Consider the following 20,822-nt stretch of genomic DNA (forward strand, 5'->3'; position numbering starts at 1 on the left):
GGACAAAGGCATATCTATACATCTAGACGTCCTAGGGGAATTCCCCCCCCCCATACACACACTATTTTAGTCATGACTAGACCTGGCATTCTGTTTATTGTTTTTTTTAAACGTATGTTAGATGAACACTATGTGTGTTTAGATGTTGTTCGTGAATGGGGTCGTGCTACTTTTTTCTACCCCTCGTCCTTAAGGACCTGTTATCTTAAAGAGCCAGATCACCCTCCCCGCCCCCCTCACACCCTCAAAATCAGTTATCACGGCTTAACTTAAGAAATCATCGTAATTTTACCTTTAATTACCACGTTAGTTCTTTTTAAACAAAAATTCAACGAAACGTTTCTCAAACCAAACCTAGCCAGTGGTTCTTCCAGACTTTTTTTTTCCGGGGGTGGGGGGGGGGGGGGCACTTGAAACTAAAATTTCCGGAGGGAGAGGGGCGTACACTGTTAGAAGTATATTTTCTATATAAATTCCATTTCGTACAGGGAGGCGATAGACTTTCTTCGGGGGGGGGGGGGGGGGGGGCAGAGCCCCCACGAAAATATAACTGTAAGAAACTCTGAACCGAACCCCCACCCACACGTAACACATCGTCACACAAGTCAACCCCCCCCCCCTTTCCTTCTCCCCACTAGACGTGTAACGTCGTGTGTGTAGACAAGCCCGTGGGTATGGAATAAGACAAGATCTTACACACCAATAAACAAGTATAACAACCTTTTCACGAGCAAGCTTCATAATCCGAAACTGTAACTAGAGTCGAACCATAACTAGAGTCGAAAATAAACATTTATCTTTATATATAATCGTAAAAGCATGCTAGCGTACATAAATTCTTATAAGAATAAACATTAATACAATTTTGAAAGGCCGTTTTTATATTTATTAACACGCATGCATATTAAACTGAATCCTTGACAGAAATAAAATCCCCTAAGCGTCAACACGGATGATTTTAGTTCCGGCTGATAGCATTTACAAACTGTTTGTCAAAACGTCGACCGGATTGTCTTTCAGCCATCCCAAATATATCTCAATACACACATGTCACATGGCCCGTGTCACATGTCACAAAAATGTTTGTTAGTGCCGAGCCGGGTGAAGCCGGGTGAACCGGTTTACAGATGAGGTCATGAAGAAACCAGGACCGGTGTGAAGACGGCACGGACTTCACGGATGTAAGATTGGGAGGCGCGCGGCCAGTACACAACGTCACGCGTCACTGGTTTTACCGCGGGGCGAGGGAAGGTGGGCGGTGGCGCTGGGCGGCAAGCGTAACCGGGCGTGTGGGTAAAAAAAAAAATTTCAATTTAATTTCAAAAATATATGAGACGCAGTGGCGTAGCGAGGTCGGGTGTCACCCGGTGCGGCACTTAATGGTGTCACCCCCCCCAGAGGCATAGAGACCCTTCCCAGGAACAAATTTTCAAATTTTCGATTTGCACCCCCCCTCAAACTTTCGATTTGCACCCCCCCCCCTCGAGTTTTTCTCTATATATTTTGCTATTTTTTGCCTTGGTGTCACCCCCCTAAATGGTGTCACCCGGTGCGGTCCGCCCCCCCCCCCCCCGCCCCCCCCCCTCGCTACGCCCCTGATGAGACGTAACATTATTATTTAAATGTGTGCTTATAAAAATAACTTATAAAATATATATTTATATTTAGGCCATATATATATATATATATATATATATATATATATATATATATATATATATATATATATATATATATATATATATATATATATATATATGAAGTGTAGCCGCAGCAGCACGAATTGACTGTCCAAACACAAGCTATAAAGAGATAAACGTTGAGAGCTTATGCATATTTTGTACATTGACCGGCCTATGCGAGCACTGACCGAGATGCCCTGGCCAATGTCCGATGTAGGTTACAGTGTAATGGCGTTTTGCTCATTCCGGCCGCGGTTTAATTGTGAGCGATGTATTGCTCGCCACTTGTTTGTGTAGCATTCTATATGCAATGTGACATCGACCAAAACAGGCCGTCAAACCAAGAGGCAAACCGTGTCTGTGAGTGTGTGTATAAGTTTACATGTACGAGTGAATGTGTATGAGTGTGTGTGTGAGTGTGTGTGTATGAATGTATGTCTGTCTGTGTGAAAGTGTGTGTGTATGAGTGCGTGCATACATTTATGTATATGAGTGAATGTGTTAATAATCAATAAAGACCTAATTCGGTTATCATAACTGTATACAAACCCCCAAAATCTACTCATGATCTTCTAATTCGGACTTTGGCCGTTCTCCTCTAGCCAGTCCGCGGACTACCCGGCCAATGAGAGAAATTAAGAAAAAATTCGCACAATTTCGCTGGTCATTGGGAGGTGATATTGGCTAATGCGAACATTTCCCAGCTAATGCATGGTTTGGCCAACTTCGGGTTTAGACCGTGATAATTTAAAAAATTATTTCTGAGTGATGGGGTGGGGCGATAATGGCGTAGGTCTGCATGAAGCTCCCACCCCCCTCTCCCCACACACACGTTTAGACGGCTACAAAACCGCAAGTGAACATGAAACGTGACCTCAAACAGGATCGTGATGGTACCCTGCTGGGGGGGGGGGGTAGACGGTATTCTAAGTCTTCAGGTTAGCTAAGACAGATTCACCCCCCCCCCCCCCCCCATCTAAAGCTCAGCATTATTAAACCATCGCATGTCTGCCCCAGAAAACGGTCACATTTGACTTTTCTTAGAAAATTTAACACATTTTGTTAGGCGAGTCTTTGTAAAGCGGGATTATTTTTTTTCTTCCAACTCCGCAGTAAATAGAAACAGCTAAGCTTTCAAAGCTGCACGAAAAAATTTCATAGGCCTACACGACCGGCGTACCTCTTTAAGCGTCTCTCTCTTAGCCTTTAGGCCAATCTCTCTGTAACGCATTCTCTCTCTTGTATGACGCATTCTCTCTACCAAAACGCTCTCCCTCTTGTATAAGCCCATCTCTCTAGCTCTCTATCTTAACAATCTCTCTATCCTAACATAGTCTATATCCTAATGCTCTCTCTATTCCTAACATAATATCTCTCTCCTAATGCTCTCTCTATGCCTAACATAATATCCTCAACCTAGTGCTCTCTCTATCTTAGAATAATCTCTCTATTCCAACCCAATCTCTCTATCCTAAACCAATCACTCTGTCATAATGCTCTCTCTATCATAACATAATCCCTCTATCCTAACCCAATCTCTCTATCCTAACCCAATCCTTCTATCCTATCCCAATCCCTCTATCCTAACCCTCTCCCTCTATCCTACAGCCCTCTCCCACGACCCCGACACACCCATGCCCCTATTCCCACCTAAACCACTAAAGCCTACCTTTCTTACGATCTGACTCCCGTCAAAACCTAACCGATCCAGGTTATCATAACCCGCAATTTACATTTCATTTGTAAAGCTAATTTCATTTCCCCGGGTCATTCTCTCCGACCCAGCCCCCCCCCCCCCCCCCGGCCGTTTTCTAACCTAGTTCCTGATCGCGGTCGGATCGAAGGTTTCGATAGAAACGTGGGGAGGGGGAGGTGAGGGGGTGAATCGATGTTTGCGCCGTGTGCTGCGTGGTTTACCTGTTTCCTCTCGTCTGCTGGCGAGGGTGTCACGGAGCCCAGTCGGCCATTTGACAGTCGGCCATTTGACAGTCGGCTACAGAGCTGGACCAAGGTTCGGTAGGGGGACAATTCCAGGACTCGGGAGTACTTGCATTGTCTGTTACGGTTAGTGGCAGTCGGTGGTGTTACGGATAGTGTCAGTGACTGACGTTACGGTTAATGGGCACATAAGGATTATATTAGTGTTTTCCAGTGGAGTCGAGAAATAAGGTTTGGTCATACCGGCATGATATTTGTTATCATTTCGATCATCTGTAAAACGATAATAGGGCTAGTGTTTTATTTTAGTAAAAAAGATTATAATATATGACTGTATATATATATATATATATATATATATATATATATATATATATATATATATATATATATATATATATATATATATATAAATATATATATATATATAACAGGAATAAAAAATATACGCTCGGGAAAACACTAATTGATTATTGATTTTATTGCCTGTAATCATCAAACTTAATTGCGACGGATAGAAAATGTTTAGTTTCGAATATCAATAATGGAAATTAGTGAGACTATATATATATATATATATATATATATATATATATATATATATATATATATATATATATAGGATGGAGAGCATTAGGATAGAGGGATTGGTTTAGGTTAGAGAGAGCATTAGGATAGAGAGAGCATTAGGATAGAGAGAGCATAAGGATAAAGGGATTGGGTTAGGATAGAGAGAGCATTAGGATAAAGGGATTGGGTTAGGATAGAGAGATTGGGTTGGAATAGAGAGATTATTCTAGAATAGAGAGAGCACCGGGTTGGAGAGATTATGTTAGGATATAGAGAGCATTAGAAGAGAGATTGTGTTACGATAAAGAGAGAGAAAGAGAGACAGAGAGCATTAGGAGCTTATGTTAGGTTTAAGAGATTATGTTAGGGTAGAGAGGGAGCATTATATGTATGTATATATGTATATATTATGTTTGTGTGTGTGCGTGGTGTGTGTGTGTTTGTGTTTGTTTTGTTTGTGTGCAAATATATATGTTACAAAGAGTTTAGGCTAGATATTAAATGACGAATGTAGCTAGCCGCCAACACTCGTATTATTATGTCCTACAGAACAACAATGATGTTTATATCTTTCACCATTCTCTTCACAGCCCGCCCGTCACAGACAAAACCAACCTGGGCTGCACAGTCTCATCAGGTTGTACCAACCTCTGACAACCACCTGAACGGAACCACCCTCATACCTACATAGGGTTGCACCATAGAGCCACCCCCCCCCTCACACCTACATAGGGTTGCACCAAACTCTGACAACCACCTGAGCTACCCCCCTCACACCTACATAGGGCTGCACCAACCTCTGACAACCACCTGAGCCACCCCCCTCACACCTACATAGGGTTGCACCAAACTCTGACAACCACCTGAGCCACCCCCCCCCTCACACCTCCCCCCCCCTGCATGAGATCCCGTCCAGCAACCACAGACATGCACAAGCGCCGGACCGACAAGAAACACCGGACCGACCGTTACCCGGAGAGTTCCAGAATCTCGCCGCTGGTGACGGAGAACCCGGTGAATCAGGTCTCAGACTGGAGCCAGACGGCGTACTTCCTGCCGGACCTGGTCGCCGAGTACCCCCTGCCCCAGGTAAGTTTGGGGGGGGGGGGAGGGGGAGTTGAGATGGGGGGGGGGGGCTGTTTTAGGTTTTTTTAAAAATGTAATTTATATAGTAAACATATACTTTTGCTAGTGTCGTCCCCCACCCCCCGAAAAATGTTGACCGCCCCTCCCCCAAAAAAATATCAAGTCTGGAAGAAACATTGAGGCTGTCTTTACTTTATGCATTTGTGGTGGTGTAAGTTGCGTATAGGAGAGGGGTTAGTATTTGTTTGTTGAAGTGGGGGGGGGGGGGGAATGTGACAATTGACTATGTGTACATATGTTTGGGTAAGGGGAAGGTGGCCTGCGTCTGTGTCCGGGTTAGGTTTTTCTTATGTCGGGGATGGGGTGGGGGGGGGGGGTGGTCTGACCGACCAAATAGTTAGACTTAACAGATGTTAGTGAAACCGTAGGTAAGACAGGGAGGTGGGTAGGTCAAGGTTTTAAGGTGGTTAGGCTTTCAGGTGGAAGGTGGACCTTTGTGCACTAGGGGTAGCGGGCGTGTGTGGTTGTAGGAGAGGGTTGAGTGGTAAATAATGATGCGGAAGTAGGAACTTAAAGTGTGTATATGTTTGTGTAGGGGGGGGGTGGTCTAGGTTTGTGTTGGGGGGGGGGAGGTTTTATTGTTTGTCGTGGATGGTCCGTCCATTTAATTAATAGAGAACAGCGAACATTTCGGTACAGCAAGATTTAGATCAAATGTTAGACACACATGTAGACGATTTTAACAGTTTCATAATCTATCTTTTTTTTCCTAGAAGTGCCTACTTGTCACATAAAATATTCACAACAAAGACGAAAACAAAAGGTTATAATAATAGCAGTAGCCTTGTAGCCTTTCTGAGATCAATTTTATTTTCATTTTTTTTAAATTTTCAACTAAAATAAATTCACGTGATTAACTGGCATACAATTGAAAAAAAAAATTGTACCAATCAAAACATGATAATAATTAAAACTAAATCACAACTTCAAGATGTGATATTCGTTTCAATCACCCTTCCGCTGTGTAACTGTAGGAATGACTACATTAACTAGAAATGTCAGCACATCATTTGGATCGTTGTGCTATAATAAACAACAAAGAAGAAAAAAAGACGTTACGTTTTTTTCCTTATTTGTTAAACGCTCCATGCTCTGTTTACTAAGCGATCAATCTCAGATAAGAAAAAATTATTTCGTGACAGTGTGGTGAGGGGATGGAGGGGTGGAAGGCTAGGTAAGACAGATTAAATGGGATTAACACAATCGTATACTTATCGGTTACATCGTGTGTGTATGCTGGTGCGTCGCTGTGCTAGGGTATAAAATTATGTCACAGTATATGACGCAGACACAAAAAAAATGACTTCAGTTTCGTAAGCCACTGTGTGGCTTGTTTCAATGTGGAGGTTTAAAATGATTTTCATAGAGACTTTTTAGTAGAAGAGAAAACAATGTCATGCTGTTAATATCAAGCAGTAATGGGAATAAATTACTTTTTTGGTATTTTCCTTATAATGATTTTTTTCTGTTTACTCTTAAACTCGAATTAATTGTACACCGCGCAACTAGAAAGCACGGAGTTTTTAAAAAAAAATCCTTTTTCAAATCGTAAATAAAACCAAGCTTTACGATAAAAACGTACTTTATTTTTAAACTTTTTGCCTAATGGTTTTGTTAAAACAGTTTAGTTTCGAATTATTCGTTTAAAAAAAAAGGTTTAATTTAGAATACTTTGTTTGAATGGTTTAATTTAGAATACTTTTTATGAACGGTTTAATTTAGAATACTTTGTTTGAACGGTTTAATTTAGAATACGTTGTCTGAACGGTTTAGTTTCGAATCCTTCGTTTGACCGGTTTAATTTCGAATCCTTCTATAACGTCAAGCCCTTTATCACACTGTAGTGGGTTTTTTTTCAATCCACGAACCATGAAATTTATTTCCGTGTCTAAGTTCACAAGCAACAACAGGGGTGTGGATATCGGGGCGTAGTTCAGCGCTTCTCAAATCTTTGGTGCCGCACCCCACGTATAGGGTAGTGGGATTTAGTACTAATACATGGTGCATACGTATAACATGCGCTAGAACAATCCATACCAACCCACTTAATGTGTTTTGGTTGGTGGTTTTTTTTAATACTTTTAAACGTACCCCTCGTATTGTCCCTGTGTAATTTATAAAAGATCTTATAACATGTTTTTACACACAGACACACACACACAGACACACAGACAGACACACACACAGAGACACACACAAACACACTCACACACACACACACATATATATATATATATATATATATATATATATATATATATGAGCCATAAGTCTTTGATGATACAAAACTGACACTTACAACCCTTGCCTATGTCACTGAAAAACAGTACACCAAGATTTTAAAAAATCGCCATTAAAAAGTAATACCTTTTGAGGTAGGCCTACAGGGTATGTGGTGTTGTTTTAATTAGTTGGGACGCTGTCCTTGAGCTTACTATAGAAAGCTAAGTGTTTATAATGTGAGGGCTCACATTATAGAAAGATAACATCTTTAATTTGTACTGTTTTTGTGTTTACTTGGTTTTTTTTATGACGGTTTTTGTTGTCGCCTGTACACAAAAAACTTGCCTGCCCCTGTCTCATGCCCCACACTCCCCTCTCCACACTCTAGCTTGATTTCTATCACACACACTTCTAGTTACGTGATCCCCACACACTCACACACAACGTACCACCCCTCCACCCTCACCACACCGATAAAAATCCGTGACATACTCCCACCCACCCCTTCTCAGTGTTTCTTCCAGACTTTTTTCTCCTGGGGTGGGGGGGGGGGCACTTAAAATTAATTGGGGGGGGGGGGTGTAAAAGTAAAGTAAAGTTCTCTTTTCAAACCTGACGGTCTATGGGGCAAGTGAAGTAGAGTTCACTTGTTTCTGTGACCTCGGCATATGAAAAGATAGTGTGGTCAGCACTATGCCCAGCCGCATTTACTTTCCCTAACGTGAGTTAGGTACCCATCAGAGTTGGGTGGACTCAGGGACGGTCTACTGACTTGAACCCGGATTCGAACTCGAAACTTACAGTTTGGCAGTCCAGCTCTCTACCGCTGCACTGTTAAAAGTATATATTTTCTACATATATTCCATTTCGTTCTGGGGGTGGGGGGGGGGTGGGCGCGGTAGACTTTCTTCATGGGGTGGGAGGGGGACAGTCCGTCCTTCCCCCGTCCCCGAAGAGACACCTGGAAGAAACACTGCTTCTCCTCCATACATGATCCGTCACGTACCCCCCAAGCTGGGGACCGTCGGTGTAGGTAAACACAATGCAGAGGAAAAGGGTGGGGGGGGGGGGGGGCAGTCTAGGTTACCTCTTGTGTTTTGGCCCGACTGATCCAGGAAAATAAAACGTGTAGAGATAAGGTAGCAAAGTGTACAGAGGCTTTGTCCAACTGGTAGGTTTACAATGAGAAAGTGTACACAGGATTTATAAAGCGTACAAAGGATTTGTCCAACTGCAAGGGACATAACTATCATGCTATGAAGCAATTTGGTGGATGGGGGGGGGGGTAAAAATATACATTTTAAAATTACTTTATTGCAAAACTATTAGTTTTTTTTTTCATAATCGCGTTTTTTTTCATTGGTCTTTCGCCTCGCATATTAAAGGTTAACAGGCAATTAAAAGTAAGGTTTCTCTTTGTTAAAAATAATTGTCAGCCAAACAACATAGGACGCATTATTAGAGTATCGAGTACAATTTGTGGTTTAATTCAGAGGCAGATACCTGCCTTAATACCACATACCTGACTTAATACCAGATATCTACCTTAATACCAGATACCTACCTTAATACCAGATAATCTGCCTTAATACCAAATACCTGCCTTAATACCAAATACCTGCCTTAATACCAGATACCTGCCTTAATACCAAATACCTGCCTTAATACCAGATACCTGCCTTAATACCAGATACCTGCCTTAAAACCAGATATCTGCCTTAATACCAGATATCTGCCTTGATACCAGATATCTGCCTTAATACCAGATACCTGCCTTAAAACCAGATATCTGCCTTAATACCAGATATCTGCCTTAATACCAACTCTGGGTTCCAGAGTTTATTTCAGACAACTCCCGGGATAAATTAAAAAAATATGTAATTAAAACTTAAACAACTTATATAGAAAGAAACCCTGCTAAGTTACAGTTTCTACACCTATCCTTCCCTCAACAACAACTCGCCTTAATTAATTGTGTCCCATATGTTAGTTGATTGCGGGCCACTTAGATCTACATCCCCCTTCTATTTTTAGCTTTGTTCCATCGCGTCATTCCGTTTCTATTTATAGACACGTCACAAACGTTTATTGTTATAAGTTTAAGATTTATTGTCCCTGATTATGGTCCCTTACAATAGATATGATTGTTAGCGCAGTCACGACTTGGTTCGAGGTGATTGTATTATTTTTAGCTGAGGTTTCTCTTACACGACGTATCATTCCTATTGAAAATTGAAAGGGGAAGGGTATGGTGGATTTTGGGATGTTGTGTGACGAAAGGGGGGGGGGGGGGGATGGGGAGGTTAAGACACATGACACACTTTTGCATTTTAAACGGCAATGCTAGAAATTGAAATTTTAGCCGTTGTTTCGTGTTTTTTTAAAGGCTGTTTCTTTTGTAAATTTTATATAGAAAGTGTTTAATATATTCCATGGTGACCGAACACAGAAAAAAAAATTATTGGCAAGAAATTGGAGTTGAAAAACAACAACAACGGCAATTTGGTGTCTGTCGGAGGGGGGTGGGGTGGAGTGGGGTTTTTATTTCAAGGGTGGGGTGGGGGTCCGGCTTTTTATGAGGGGGGTGTTAACATCGTCCAAAAAAGTGTGACGTCGTATACGACACCTAGGGTAATACGCGCCTTCCGAAGCTGGTGATAACCTGCCATATTTAGCTAATTATAATCAGGGGCCTATTAATTAATCATAAGTAGAGACCCTAGTTGAAAAAAAAAAACCATTGGGGGTTCTCATATTGTAGGGCCTAGTTATTTATATTGTCATTTGGTGTGTGTGTGTGTTCGTGTGTATGTGTGTGTGTGTTAGTGTGTTAGTTGTTAGTGTGTGTGTGTTAGTGTGTTAGGTGTTAGTGTGTGTTAGTGTATGTTAGTGTGTGTGCGTGCGTGTGCGTGTGTGTGTGTGTGTGTGTTTGTGTAATCTGCTAAAACTTACCTAAACTTAATGTTTATGCGACTGCCCTTAGCCCTTGTACTCTCTACCCGTACAACTTAACACCTCAAGTTTTTCCAAAGCTCAACGTTTAACAATACCTATGACCTCTCCGTCTGCAGATCGTCAGGTGCGCCAGTCGTCTGGTGCCAGGGGAGGACCAGGCCCTACCCATCAACGTGCACGTGCCCATGCTGCTGTGCCGAGGGCGGTCAGCCAGGAAACTACTGGCCAAGCACGTGTCCAGCGAGCCGCGCTCACTCCGGCTCACGGAGACGGACGATACGATCGTCATACCGTCAGACTACGAGGGTAAGTCGGGGTAGTCAGACTACGAGGGTAAGTCGGGGTATTCCGTCAGACTACGAGGGTAAGTCGGGGTATACCGTCAGACTACGAGGGTAAGTCGGGGTAGTCAGACTACGAGGGTAAGTCGGGGTATTCCGTCAGACTACGAGGGTAAGTCGGGGTATACCGTCAGACTACGAGGGTAAGTCTTGGGATACCGTCAGACTACGAGGGTAAGTCGGGGTATACCGTCAGACTACGAGGGTAAGTCGGGGTATACCGTCAGACTACGAGGGTAAGTCTTGGGATACCGTCAGACTACGAGGGTAAGTCTTGGGAAACCGTCAGACTACGAGGGTAAGTCTTGGGATACCGTCAGACTACGAGGGTAAGTCTTGGGATACCGTCAGACTACGAGGGTAAGTCTTGGGATACCGTCAGACTACGAGGGTAAGTCTTGGGATACCGTCAGACTACGAGGGTAAGTCTTGGGATACCGTCAGACTACGAAGGTAAGTCTTGGGATACCGTCAGACTACGAGGGTAAGTCTTGGGATACCGTCAGACTACGAGGGTAAGTCTTGGGATACCGTCAGACTACGAAGGTAAGTCTTGGGATACCGTCAGGCTACGAAGGTAAGTCTTGGGATACCGTCAGACTACGAGGGTAAGTCTTGGGATACCGTCAGACTACGAGGGTAAGTCTTGGGATACCGTCAGACTACGAGGGTAAGTCTTGCGATACCGTCAGACTACGAAGGTAAGTCTTGGGATACCGTCAGACTACGACGGTAAGTCTTGGGATACCGTCAGACTACGAGAGTGAGTCGGGGTATACCATTGGAATACAAGGTTGTTTTTTTTTTTGCTGCGTGTGTCTGTCAGTCTGTCAGTCTGCGAATGCACGTGACGTGATAGGATAAGTAGTTCTGTAACATTACAAGTCGGTGATGTTTTTAAATGGACGATATCCTTGCTTAAATACACAAAGGGCGATAAACCTAACTGGAATTTGGTTTTGGCTGATACAAATTAAGGGATGGAGTGGCCTAGCGGTAGAGAGCTAGACTGCTAACCCGTAAGTCTCAAGTTCGAATCCGGGTTCAAGTCAGTAGACCGTCCCTGAGTCCACCCAGCTCTGATGGGTACCGAACTCGCGTTAGGGAAAGTAAAGGCGGCTTGGCATAGTGCTGACCACACTATCCCAGCATATACCGAAGTCACAGAAACAGGTGAACTCTACTTCACTTGCCACATAGACCGTCAGGTTTGAAAGGTAAACTTTACTTACTTTACTGTTACATATTATATTAACAATAGTACGTTACAGATGACGGTCTTGTCACACTTTCACTACATATTGTCACGTGATGTCACCTTGCTCTACTGTCACGCGCCTGCCATTTTGTCACGTTGATTTATCACCCGTCACGATACAGTTATCACGTCCTGTTTTCGTTATTTACTGCCACACGATAAAATCCCCCCCCCACCCACCACCACCTTTCCCCCTCCCCCAGGGTACTTCCTACGTCTGCAGGCCCGCACGACCAAGGACATGTCAGTGTCAAGGTCGCTGCAGTTTATTGCTGACAACCCAGTTCCGGCTTTCGTCAACTTCACCCCCGTCAAGTCCTACACGCCCTACCCCCTCAGCCTAGACGGGGGGCTGGGGGATGGGGGTGGGGGCAGCCAGGTCAGCGGCAAGAGCAGTAAATCTGGCAAAAAACTGGTACAGCACAAGGTGAGTCTTCATTATGGTGCGTTTTATTATGGTCCAGGCGGCAATTGATTTTAGTCACAGATTTTAGATACATAATAAATTTTAGGTACATTTTATTATGGTCCAGGCAACAGTTTATCATTTGTTTTTAGGTACATTTTATTATGGTCCAGGCGACAGTTATCATAAATTTTAGGTACATTTTTTTATGGTCCAGATGGCAGTTTATCATAGGTTTTTAGGTACATTTTATTATGGTCCAGAGGACAGTTTATCATAGATTTTAGGTACATTTTATTAAGGTCCAGAAGGCAGTTTATCATAGGTTTTTAGGTACAATTTATTATGGTCCAGGCGACAGTTTATCATAAATTTCAGGTACATTTTATTATGGTCCAGACGAACGTCTCTCATACAATGTAGAATTGATCACAAGTAATAAAAAAAATATTGATTTTATGTCTTTCGTAAAATATCGATTGATTTGGTTCTCCCTATGAGCAAGTCCCCTTCAATACATGTTATGATTGTTCTCTGTAATACAGAAGGTGATTGATTGTTCCTTTAGATGGGCCCACATTATGTGATGGATAGATCCCTGTGGCATACATTATATAAAGCTAATAATAGCTTTCGTAAGAGTCAAGTTAAATAAATTGTTCATAAAACCAGTTTTGTTATAAATGAAGGTTATCGAAATCCCCGTCCCCGTTCCAGGTCCGGCTCCACCCCCCGGGCTCTGTATTCGTCGTGTCTGGCACCACGAAGAGCGTCATGAAGGAGAAGCGAAAAGCGCGAGAAGTCGCCTTGCTGCAGTGCTCAGACGAGGCAGGAAATGACGTACTACTTCCGATTAACCAGGTAACATAGGACGGGTGGAAGGGGAAGGCAGTGGTGGGAGACCTTGACATTGTTACCTTTAACCCTTAATGTACATAATTATTTATTTTTAAATAATGAAGTAATAGTTCTTAACATGTGATAATTTGTTATATTTTCTTATTATTAAATTTGTATTTTTAAAGTTTGCAAAGTATAAAAGATACAGATAAACAAAAAAGATACTAATATTTTCTTATTATTTTTAAAGTTTGCAAAGTATAAAAGATGCAGATAAACATATAAAAATACTAAAGTGCTGTATGATGTCCCGCCACAATGTGGATTAGAGCAAATGTTTATACATTGAGCCGCATCAGCCTTTTTATTGATTGACGTGTATTGAGCCGTATCTTGCCATTTGTTTCATGTGATCAATGGGTGGGAGACTGACAAAAACTGCAGGCCTGAAAGATGACTGTCGCAGGCCTGTGAGATGACTGTCACACTGTCGCAGGCCTGTGAGATGACTGACACACTGTTGCAGGCCTGTGAGATGACTGTCAAATGCTGCAGGCCTGTGAGAGGACTGACACACTGTCGCAGGCCTGTAAGATGACTGACAAACGCTGTAGGCTAATAGATCGCCGACAAAGTAGTGTAGGCCTGTTAAATTACTAAAAAAATAATTTAAAAAAAAACAACTAGTACAGGCCTGTTAATCAATGAAACATGTGTTACGCTAAGACCCCCTCCCCCCCCCCTCCTCCCCACCACACAGACTTACGGTTAAAATCTAACCCATTCTAATCCCACTCCCTACATACAAACGCACAAACAAACCACTTCAGCTCCTATAATCGCTTCGATATGAAAGCATGTATTTGGTTACACACAAAAAAAGACAGATTACAGCAATATTGTTTTTTTTTTTAAAGTAGTTTGTGTTTTTAGTGGGGTTATTAAAAGAAAATAAACCGCTGCTATATAGGTCAGATCGATTGATAAGACAGCGATAACCATTGGCCAGTATTTTTAGACACAAGTACCCCGAAAACACGTGATTAAATTGTATCCACCAACACGTTAGCGTTGGATAGAGCGGCTGTCTGAGTAGAGTTCAAAACAAAAACAAAGGTCGTTTTTCAAAGTGCGATTAGTCTAGATAGTCAAACAGTTTGTTTATTTAGCAGGTGGGGCGGGCATGGGGACTATTTTATGAGGGGTTGGGGGGGGGGGGGTTCAATGAAGAAATCTTATAAAGAAAATAAATGTAGGTTGTTTCCCTTTTATCACATGCATAGGCCTACTTTGTTGTGGGTTCTTGGCCAATTTTGTAATTTTTGCCCACTTCTGATTTCGTTCCAGGTACATTTGTCTCCGATGAATATCTAATTTTCAATTACATTTAATTAAAAAATAAATACATTAAAAATTGACTTAAAGATTACAATATTTTTTAAAAAGGGAGATAACAAGAATAAATACTAGCGATCGCTCAAGCCAATGGCCGTCGGGAGTGAACCATTGTCACGGTTGGTTGAATTCTTGCCTGCGTTTCGACTACGAACTATGTAGGGGCGGATAACTCAACAACTGTCTTTAAAATATCACAAGCAACTGGTCGGGTTTTAAAACACAATGTGTTTAATCGAAGCGTATGTAGTGTGCAGAGGCGTAGCTAGGGGGGGGGGCGGGGGGGGGGGCGGCCGCCCCGGGCGCCGACCCTATGGGGGCGCCAAAAGGGGTGGGAAAATTTTTTTAAAGCTGATTTTATGCTGCAGTTTTGAATTATAAACTGTCTAAGTTAAGAAATGTAATGGCTACACGCCTTTACATACTGATTTAACTGTTTTCTACCTTGATTTCTTAATGTAAAACATATACTCTTAAGAAACAGTGACCGGCAAAACCGCTTTGAAGCTTTTCCTAGATGGGGGGGGGGGGGGGCGCGCTTTTTTTAGACTTAAAACGGAAGAATTTACACTAGATTGTTGAGTCGATAAACGTTACCGCTATTAAAAGAAACCAATTGTATTAAAAACGTATTGTACGATTGTTGAACTGTAAAATACGTTAGTGACTTTTATCAAGATAGTGCAGGGGGGCGCTTTTGGGCTAAATAAAATAGAAAAATTACACAGGATTCTGAGTAAACAACCTTTAGCTCTCAGAAAGAAACGAATTGTACTGTGCATTGTATAATTGTGTAACATTTTTAAAAAAGTTAGTTACGTTAAAAACCGCTCTACAAACTTTGTCCAAGATGGTTGTGATGAGTGTGTGTGGGGGGCGCTTTTTTCGCTAACAAAAATCGCAAGTATTTGTACTGGATTGGTGAGTAGATAACTCTCTTAACACTTAGTAAAGAAACCAAGTGTATTAACGCGTAATGTACAATTTCAATAGCCAGTTTTGTTTAAAAACGCGACTAGTTCTTTGTAAGATTCTTACGATTCTCTCAACTTCAACGTGAGAGATCAGATACTTTTGATTGATTGCATTACATCTTACCTGGATCACTGAACTATATTAAAGAGAACTAAATATAACGGATTCTTGAATCCCTAAGCCACTAACCACCACTTTTTTTCTATGCTCTTATTTCATTCTCCACTGTCTGTAATCTAGCTCCAAGCCATACAGTAAAAGAGACCACATTTAGTTATAGATCCTGATTGAATTTTTTTGACAATGCATTTGAATTCTACATTTTCTTAGAGTGTTAAAACGCGTTTTATTGCTGCTGATTATAATCAGAACGTCATGGGCTATCATTAAATTGATTGTTACTGCTTCTTCAATCAATACAATTAGTTCTGCATTTGTTGTTGACGTTGTGCGAGCAGTGTTTCTTCCAGACTTTTTTCTCCGGGGGGGGGGGGGGGCACTTGAAATTTTCGATGGGGGGGGGCGGTAGACTTTCTTCGGGGGGGGGGGTGGACACTGTTAAACGTATATATTTTCTATATATAAATTATATAAATTTCATTTCGTTCGAGGGGGGGGGGGGGCGGTAAAAAATTTTCGGGGGGCTTCGCCCCCCCCCCAAAAGATGCCTGGAAGAAACTCTGTGTGCGAGAAGGCAGGGCAAATCTGCGAAATCTAAGACTACGAGCTGTTAACATCCGTTGGATTCCAGTTTGTTTTCTCTAGCTTTTTTTGTCATACCATCAACCAATCAACGAAATACCCATGTCGTATTCCAATGTGAACAATAAATATTTCTGATAACTTCTTCTTGTATGTCACTTGTGTGTCCTTACTCTAACAAACTTCGAATCCAACTATGTACCATATCACAACAGAGATCGTTCCAAAACTAGAACATAAAAGGCTGGTCTAAACATATTAGCGTTAGCTACAAACTACCCTCTAACACAGATCAGGCTAATTTTTTTTTTACTGACATTACTAAAAAATTAAACGCATCTTAATGGGAATTAAATTGTCATAAAGTTTTAAGGAATGAAAATCATACAATGTAATTATTAAACCTTGTCCGGACTGTAGCATACACGCTTACACACACGCTTACACACAAAAATACACTCTTACCCACACACAAGCTTATATATAAACACACTATCACACACACATTAATTATACACACACATGTATATATATATATATATATATATATATATATATATATATATATATATATATATATATATATATATATATATAAGCGGGGGGGGGGGGGCGCCAAATTGAAAGTTCGCCCCGGGCGCCGGGAAGGGTCGCTACGCCTCTGGTAGTGTGGCATTTCTTTTTTCGAACGAATGACATTTGTAACAGGGCACTATAATATCCACAGTGCTAGAGCACGATCTTACCCGCAATACTAGAGTTTCTCCCCCCTCTCCCTCCACCTTGAAGAACGTCCTACCGCCTGACACACACCCCCCCCCCCCCCCCCCCGAACGAAATAGGATTTATATTGCAAATATATTATACTTTTACCTGTGTCCGCACCCCCCTCTCCTTGGAGAAAAAAGTGAAAGAAACACTGAAACGCTGCATCCGTAGTACTAGTACACGTTCACGACACTAAGTTACGATAACATCCACATTCTAAGGTTGCGGTCCGTCTATAGGGTTGCGGTCCGTCTATAGAGTTGCGGTCCGTCTATAGGGTTGCGGTCCGTCTATAGGGTTGCGGTCCGTCTAAAGGGTTGCGGTCCGTCTTTATGGTTGCGGTCCGTCTATATCGTTGCGGTCCGTCTTTAGGGTTGCGGTCCGTCTTTATGGTTGCGGTCCGTCTATAGGGTTGCGGTCCGTCTATAGGGTTGCTGTCCGTCCAAAGGGTTGCGGTCCGTCTAAAGGGTTGCGGTCCGTCTTTAGGGTTACGGTCCGTCTATATGGTTGCGGTCCCTCTACGGCCTTTACTATTTCACTCAAATTTTAACTAGTGGTACCACAGACCGTGCTATATATAGGCCCTTTCTATTCTCATCAGTTCTGACGTTAAATCACTTTTAAAATTTGTCCCTGGTACGGTTTTCGACGGGAATCTGTAATCTAGTGATTTTTTAACGGCTGCCTTTTCCAATTTATAAATCACCGATACAATTGAAATTCAATCGATACGGATATCAATCTTAAAACCAATCGATGGACAGATCAGTCAATACTAAAATCGATCCCTCAATTCTAAACTGATTTATAAAGAAGCGCTTTTTAAAAAAAGAAACCTCCATACACTTTGTTCCCAGATCAACCTTCCCCCTCCATGATATATCCCCCCCCCCATTATACTCCGAAATTGATCCCTGGGTTAGAGAAGGATTATGGTGTTGTGTGGTCTGGTGGTAGTGTTTCTTTTAGACATTTAGATTTAAGAGGGGGCATTTGAATCTTTAGGGGGGGGGGGGGCGGACACTGGGTAAAGTATATATAAGTTACAGAGGCGTCGCGAGGCGGGGGGGGGGGCGTAGCCCCACCGAAGCCACGTCCATCCCCCCCCCCCCCCCCCGGAGAGATACCTGAAATAAACTCTTTGGTGGTAGAGCGCAAGATTGCTTGCCCAAAGAATTCCGGAACGAGTCCCAATGTACCACAAGGGGTCCACAGGAATAATGATGATGAGAACTCGAACCCTGGAACCAAAAAGACTATCGTTGTAAGATAACTCCCAAGATAACTATTTAACCTTTTTTTTTATTCCTTTCCCCTGCAGCCAGGGGAGTTCATCCAGGTGGATGTCCCCGCCCAACAGCTCCAGGTTGTCGGTGCTACCCCACAGCCTCATCACCGCCAACCGCTAACCCCGCCCTGGTCCGGTACGTCTACGGCGACCACGCCCCCCGCCTGACGCCATGTTCCTTCATGTTCACGCTGGTGGACACGTTCGAAGAGGACTCGCTGATTGGCTGCTTGCTCTACCCCAACCACGCCCTCATGATCGAGATGCCCATGACGTCATCGCTGACATTCCAGGTAGGTCTGGAACTAATTTTGTTGGAATCTTTCCTCAGAATTTTTTTTTTCATGTCCTTTTTTTTTAGGTATATGTTTAAATTTGTTAAACGGTTTAATTTTGGGAGTAAAGTACATTTTAGTTTCTTGGCCAACCCAAAATCTTTCTTGGCCAACCCAAAATCTTTATGGGCAACCCAAAATTTTTCTCGGACAACCGAAAATCTTTCTTGGCCAACCCAAAAAATTTCTTGGCCAACCCAAAATATTTCTTGGTCAACCCAAAATCTTTCTTGGCAACCCAAAGTCTTTCTTGGCAACCCAAAGTCTTTCTTGGCGAACACAAAATATATCTTGGCCAACCCAAAATCTTTCTTGGCCAACCAAAAATCTTTCTTGGCCAACCCAAAATTTTTCTTGGCCACCCCAAAATCTTCAGAAAATGATATCAAGATCTCTGAACGTTTCTAATCTCCAGGTGGCGTTGAACCGAGAGGAAGTGATGTCACAACCCCTGCCACGTCACGCCACGGAGGTCGTCGAAAAAAGGCGGGAAACTTTCATGAAAGACTTAAAACTCAAGTGCAAGTTCCTGCACCGGGTGACCCCGGGCCAGGAGCAGTCAGACGACATGCCCAGCGCCACCGTCCGGACACGGCAGTACGCCACGGAGGCGTTTTTCTATTTATAGCACTCGGGCGGGAGTTCCCGATCGGATGACGCTCACTGCTCCACCCGCGGAGGTTGTGAGATGGTGGCAGATGGGACTGGTCTACATTACACCCTGGGAGAACTTCGTCTAGTGGTCAAGTGTTACGGAAGACGTAACGAACGATATCATTGTTGGCTCCAACAATATATCTTAGCTGAATTCAATTCTTACCCTAAATATAGGCATATATATATATAAATATATATATATATATATATATATATATATATATATATATATATGCCTACTTGTATATATATATATGCCTATTTGTATATATATATGCCTATTTGTATATATATATGCCTATTTGTATATATATTCAAAAAAGGGGCCGACATACCCTAGCACCCCCTAGATCAGCCCATGTCAGACCTTCACATGAAAAGCTTCGAGAAAAATGCAGCACAAGTGGAGCAGGGGGGGGGGGATACTATCTATTATGTCGCCACCATACAAACATTCCAAAAAAGAAAGTACCCCCTCCACACACACATACACCACCTGTCCAATAATCGCCATTGGAGTTTCTATTGTGTGATGAAAATCCGGGTGATAACCACGTGATCAAAAAGCTTGGTTGGCGTTCACAGATGAACATGCTGCAGTGTATAAATCAAATGTTCATTTTATAAACAAACACAAAGTAATATATATATATATATATATATATATATATATATATATATATATATATATATATATATATATATATATGTATATGTGATTAAATAATGTGATTACTTTACATTTACTCTTTTTATTATACTCGTGAAAAATTGAATAAAAATTAAAAAACGAATTTTAAAAATCTGTGTTTAAAATGGATTGTTGAGCATTGTGCGATCAACCTATGTGTGGGATTAAGTTGCAATTTCATCTAAAGAAGTGTGTTGTATATAGACATTTTACCTGACCATATCTCGCCACATATAGCCACATCTCACCACAATAACCACATTACACGTCACCACAATTCATCTCCTAACACATCACCAAATTAAACTTTTTGCAAATAGTAATTTTTTTTAGAAAAGCTCAAATGTTTGGATTGTTGCTTTGAGTTTTGGATTGTTGCTTGGAGTTTTGGATTGTTGCTTGGACTTTTGGATTGTTGCTTGGACCTTTGGATTGTTTTACTCTACGGAGTTGAGACGTGGAGAATAACTGCCACAAATAAGAAGAGAATACAATCATTATAAATCAGAAAGATCATTTGAATACGCTGGCCTAAAACCATCAGAAATTAGGTATAATGTCAAGGGACAAATCAACTGCCAGACAAAGTAGAGATCCTCCTGAGATATTGGAAATTGATTAGCCGTACACCCCAGAAGCCTGTATCGAATAT

General features: G+C 42.0%; 1 pseudogene; it reads left to right on the plus strand.

Annotated features, from left to right (window-relative positions):
• Positions 1–3,637: 3,637 nt before the first annotated feature.
• LOC131957673 (uncharacterized) lies at positions 3,638–20,131 on the plus strand (annotated as a pseudogene).
• Positions 20,132–20,822: the final 691 nt, after the last annotated feature.

This window comes from Physella acuta, unplaced genomic scaffold (assembly GCF_028476545.2).
Source record: "Physella acuta isolate Inbredline_101_S28 unplaced genomic scaffold, ASM2847654v3 ptg001256l, whole genome shotgun sequence".
Lineage (NCBI taxonomy): Eukaryota > Metazoa > Mollusca > Gastropoda > Physidae > Physella > Physella acuta.